The sequence below is a fragment of the Pteropus medius genome, unplaced genomic scaffold, assembly GCF_902729225.1.
Source record: "Pteropus medius unplaced genomic scaffold, Ma_sr-lr_union100, whole genome shotgun sequence".
NCBI lineage: Eukaryota > Metazoa > Chordata > Mammalia > Chiroptera > Pteropodidae > Pteropus > Pteropus medius.
Window position 1 is genome coordinate 11,624,417 of NW_024350325.1, and position 6,000 is coordinate 11,630,416.

A 6,000-nucleotide genomic window follows, 5' to 3' on the forward strand; every position below is an offset into this window, starting at 1 on the left:
ACCAGCATTAGTACCATATATAGCATTTAAGTGTTTTAATTGCTTGATTAACATTAAATGCTTACTTCACTGTCACTGTCAGTAACAGTGACTGTCACTGTTACTCTGATCTCTATGTATATGGCCAGTGATAGAGAGGGTATGTAAAACTATTAAAAGCAAAGGGCAATGAATGGAACCTAAGCAACACGTGCAGTTACTTCTGTAGATAATCACAGTAAAGACCAGTTCCCATGTCAGTAACCCCTCCCCAGAAATCTCAGATCTTTACGACTGAGAAAACCCAGGTTTTAGGCTAGGCTAATGCCCCTTCATCTCAGACCGTGTCACAAAAACTGGATCCTCGTCTATTCTTCCACTTCCTAGTGTGGAAATGTCATCTATAAAGCAGGAATACCTGGCCTAAGAGATATACCACTTTCCCAGCTATTATTATAGGGTTAAAGCGAGGTAATAGATTTGAAAGTGATTTTAAAAGTTTAAAATGTACTAATTCAGAAGTCTACAGAAGCACATTTTTGTTTCACTATAAAAAAGATGTAATCATAAAAGATCTCTTTTCTTGTAATAGTCTAAGTAAACAAATGTCACAGATATTTTTGGAATTTAGCACTTTGTCAGGAAGCTAAGCAATATACCTAAAACTCGTTAAAAAATTGAAAACTCTAATTCTGACTCTTATGTATAAATCAAGTTCAATGAGGTGGCACCAGTCTTTTAGAGAGAAATTTTTTCAAGAGAGACAGAGTGTGACTCTTAGTCAAAACCAAATTGATTCCAGCTTTCTCAATTTATGAACTTCCATTTTTGTTTTCTGCTGCTTCTACTGCCACTGTGGGTACTGCTACATTATTGGGCTGCTGGCTCCCTATGAACCATTCCTTTCCTGGATAGACTGCAAAAAGTGAAGAAACAACATTCTACAATCCAAAGTCAGTATTGGAGAGAGATGGGCCAGACTCCCATTTCAGCAACGAAAGTTAATATGCAATCAAAATAGCAGCACTTTATTAACAGTGGGTGGGGTCAGGGATGAAGACACCAAAGGCCATTTTATTAAGCCCTTAAGCTGGGTAGTGACTTTTGTAAATCAATTCTTCATACTTTAATTTTTAGTCTCCTTGAATACAGAAGCAAGAGCTGCAATATGCTATAGCAATGCCCTAAGCTTTGTGATCTAAAAATCTGATTCTACTCCTTACTATCTATATCTTTCTGTCTAACTATCTATCATATATATACACACACATACATAATACTGATAAATTACTTCAGATTTTGAAGCATGAGCTTCAGTTTCTTCATATGTAAGAGGGATATAATAACATAATATTACATATTTTCGAGTACCGCCTTGAAGATTGAAAGTATTCTATATTAAATGCCTAATGTAGGACTTAGCTCATAGCATATCTCAAATAAGAGAAGTAGTAACTGTTATTTTGTCAAATGCTTTTCTGCATCAATTGAGATGATCATGTGTGTGGAGAGGTGTTTCTCCATTCTGTGAATGTGGTGTATTAAACTGATTAATTTTCATAAATTGAACATTCTTGCATTCCAGAAATAAATCACTGTTGGCCATGATATATGATATTCTTAATATAGTGTTGAATTCAGTTTGCCAGTATTTTGTTTAGGATTTTTACAGCAATAGTCATAAAGGATATTGGTTTATAGTTTTATTTGTTTGTTTTTTCTTGTAGCATCATTGCTGGATTTGCTATCAAAGTAATACTAACTTCATAGCATGAGTTAGGAAGTGTCCTTTCTTCATTTTTTTTTTGGAAGAATTAAGGGTTGGTGTTAATTTTTCTTTAAATGTCTGGTAGAATTCTTCAGTGGAGCCATTTGGCCCATGACTTTTCTTTGTTGGAGATTTTGATTACTGATTAATCTTACTAGTTATACATTGATTTATATTTTCTGTTTATTCATATTTCAGTTTTGGTAGATGTATATTTCTAAAAAATTGTCCATTTTGTTTAGGTTATCCAATTTGTTGGCACACAAATATTCATAACATTCTCTTTAATAGTTTTTAATTAGCAGTAATGTCCCATTTTGATTTCTGATTTCAGTTATTTGAGTTTTCTCTCCTTTTCTCAATATAGCTACAGATTTGTTAATTTTATTGGTCTTTTCACAGACCAACTTTTGGTTTTGTTGATTTTTTACTATTGTTTTTCTATTTTGTTTATCTCTACTTTAAATTTTATTAATTCTTTTCTTTTGCTAGCTGTGGATTTAGTTTGCTTTTCTTTTTCTAATTCCTTAAATAGTAAAGTTTCAGTATTGATTTGAGATCTTTTTTTAATGTAAGAATTTATAGCCATAAATTTCCTTTTTAGCACTGCTTTTCTGCATCCCATAAATTTTAGTATGTTGTGTTTTTGTCTTCCTTTTCACTTACCTCAAAGTATTTTCTGATATCCCTTTTGATTTCTTAATTTCTACATATTGTGGATTATTCAGTTTTCCTTCTGCTATTGAATTCTAGCTTCATTCCACTGTGATCAAATAAGAAACTTTATATAATTTTAACCTTCTAAATGTATTAAAATTTGTTTCGTGGTCTAACATATGGTGTATCCTGGAGAATGTTACATGGCCACTTGAGAAAAAATGTATATTCTACTGTTGTTAGGTGGAGTGTTCCATATATTGTATGTCTGATAAATCCAATTGGTCTGTAGTGTTGTTCAAGTCCACTGTTTCTTACTGATCTTCTGTTTGGCTATTGCATTCATTACTGGAGATGGGAGTATTAAAGTTTCCTACTATTATCTTAGAGCTGTCTATTTTTCCCTGCAATTCTGTCAATGTTTGCTAAATATGTTTTGGAGCTCTTTGAAGGCTTTGTGCATATATGTTTTTAATTGTTATATTTTCTTAGTGAATCAACCTTTTTATCAATACATACTATCCTTCTTTGTCTCTTGTAATAATTTTTGACTTAAAGTCTATTTTGTCTAATATTCATAGCCCAGCTCTCTTTAGGCTACTATTTTCATGATAAATCTATTTCATCTTTTTATTTCCAACCTAATTCTCTCTTTAGAGCTAAAGTAAGTTCTATGTTGATACAGTATAGTTCAATTATTTAAAAAAATCTCTTCTGCCAATATATTTCTTTTGATTGGAGAGCTTAGTCCATTTACATTTGATATAATTATTGATAAGGAAGATCTTATTTTTGACAGTTTTTAATTTGTTTTCTGTGTAGCACATCTTTTTTGGTCCCTTTTCTCCATTACTACCTTCTTTTGTGTTTAATTGAGTCTCTGTAGTGACAGATTTTGACTCATTTTTTATTTCCTTTTGTATGTTCTATAGATATTTTCTTTGTTGTTACCATGGTGATTACAAATAACCTCCTAAGGTTATAACAATCTAAATTGAATTGATACCAACAATTTCAATTGCATAAAAAACTACTCCTTATAGCTCCACTCTTTTATGTTGTTAATGTCACAAATTATATTTTTTATATTATATACTCTTTTATATAGATTTATAATTACTTTTTTAAACATTTGTCTTATAAATCCTATAGTGGAGTTAAATTTAAAGTGGAGTTAAATTGAAAATTACAATTATAGTGGCTTTTATTTTTATATTTATACAGCTCCTAAAACTGTTGGAAATTCCTAAGCGATGAGAACAATGAAGATGTCTTTTGTTATGTGAATAAGATGACTTTTAGAAAGTCATTAGATAACCTAAGGGTGGAGGTTGATTGCCTTGGTTTATTAAAGGGTTGGAATTTTTAGTCTCACCTCTGGACCTTGAAGGAGGAGAGAGGGGCTAGAGATTAAATTCAATTACCAATGGCCAATGATCTAATCAATTATGCCTATGTAATGAAGCCTCCTTAAAAACCTAAAAGGATGGATTCAGAGAGTTTCTGGGTTGGTGAAAACATGGAGGTGCTGGGAGAGTGCGAATTTGGAGAGAATAGAAGCTCTGTACTCCTTCCCAAAGACCTTGCCCTACGCATCTTTTTCACGTGGCTGTTTCTGAGTTACATTCTCTTATAATAAGCCAATCAAATGGCAAGTAAAATGTTCTCTGAATTCTGTGAGGCACACTAGCAAGTTAATTGAATCTACGGAGAGAATCACAAGAACCTCTGATCTGTAACATGTCAGTCAGAAGCATAGGTGACAATCTAAACTCATGATTGGCATCAGAAATGGGGATACAGGGGGTAGTCTTGCAGAAATGAGACCATAACCTATTGGATTTGATGTTATCTACAGGTAGTGTCAGAACTGAGTTAATTACTAGTGATATTAGAAAAGATACACATCTGAGAAGGACTTCATTTAGCATTTATTACAAAGCAAGTTAGTTGTGATGGATCCTCTCAGGTGTTGTTTATCTGGGAAGGTCTTAGTTTCCTCTCTCACTTTTGAAAGATAGTTTTCTGGATGAAGAATTCTCAGTTGAGTTTTTTTCTTTCAGCACTTTAAATACATCATATCATTGTCTTCTGGCCTCCATAGGTTTTGCTGAGAAATCAAGAAATAATTTTATTAAAAAGTCCTGTACTTGGTAAATCACTTCAGTCTTATTGATTTCAAAATTCTCTCTTTGGCTTTGGCTTTTGATAGTTTGATTATAATGTGGCTTGATACGGGTTTCTTTTGGTTATGCTACTTGGAATTTGTTGAGCTTCTTGGATTTGTAGATTCATATATTTCGTGAAGTTGAGAAGTTTTCAGCTATTATTCCTTCAATAATTTCTCTGCCACTTTTCTTCTGGGACTCTCATAATATATATATTGATCCTTTTGATCATATTTCATAAGTTTATTAGATTTTGTTCACTCTTTCATCTTTTCTTTTCTGCTCCAAAGACTCAATAATTTCAGATGCCCTGTCTTCAGGTTCTCTTATTCTTTTTTTCTGCCCACTTACATCTGTTGTAGAACCCCACTAACGAATGTTCCATTTCAGTTATTATAGTTCTTAGCTTCAAAGTTTCTGTTCGTTTCCCTTTTATAATTCTTATCTCTCTGTTGATATTTTTTTCATATACTGTGTTCCTGATTTTCTTTACTTTTTTGTCCATGTTTCCCCTCAGCACTTAGAGCATATTTAAGAGAGTTGTTTTAGTCTTTGTCTAATTAGTTGATTGTCAGCTTTCTTAGGAAGATTTTGTGCCAATTTACTTTGTTCCTTGGATGAGCTGTATTTTCCTTTTCTGTTTGATTGTTTTGGTAAACTATGTTTTTGTTGTTGTTGTTGTTATTGCTGAAAATTGAACATTCAATGATTATAATATGGTAATTCTAGAAATCAAATTCCCACCCCTCTTCCTCAGGGTTTACTTTGTGTTTTGTTTGTTTGATTATTGAAAGCTGTGATAATCCATTTGTTTTTAGACTTTTTCAAAAGTCTATTCCTTGCCATGTGTGATCACTGAAGTCTCTCTTACTTTAGCTTGTGTTCAGCTAATGTTTTAATAGAGATTTAATAGAGAGAGAGAGAGAGAGAGAGAGAGACAGAGACAGAGAGACAGAGATACAGAGAGACAGAGAGACAGAGAGAATAAAATAAAATCACCACTCCTGGTCTTAGTAGACTGGCTCTGTGAGAGGGTATTCTTTCCACTTAGTTAGACTTGCTCTGAGCCTCAAGATCAACTGAGGTAAAAGTTTAAGGCTTTCTCAGGATTATTCCGTGAACATATGTTATCTATGTATGCATGTGGATTTCTAGATTCCCCTATAGAAATAACTGCTTTTGAATCTCCTAATTTCCCAGTCACATCCTACTTTCTTCCTTTCTTCTCTGAGCCTTAGTCTATTGTATGTCTCATTTGAGGATCTATTGCCCTAGGCATCTGTTGGTATGTAATCACCTTTATAGCTTTTATGAACAGAGCCTTCAGCTTTCCTTGCTTGTGTTCTGAGTTATGTGAGAAAGAGACAGGGAATCAGTTCCTCAGGTATCCCCAGCTAGAACATGTTAGAACAAATGTACAAAATAATT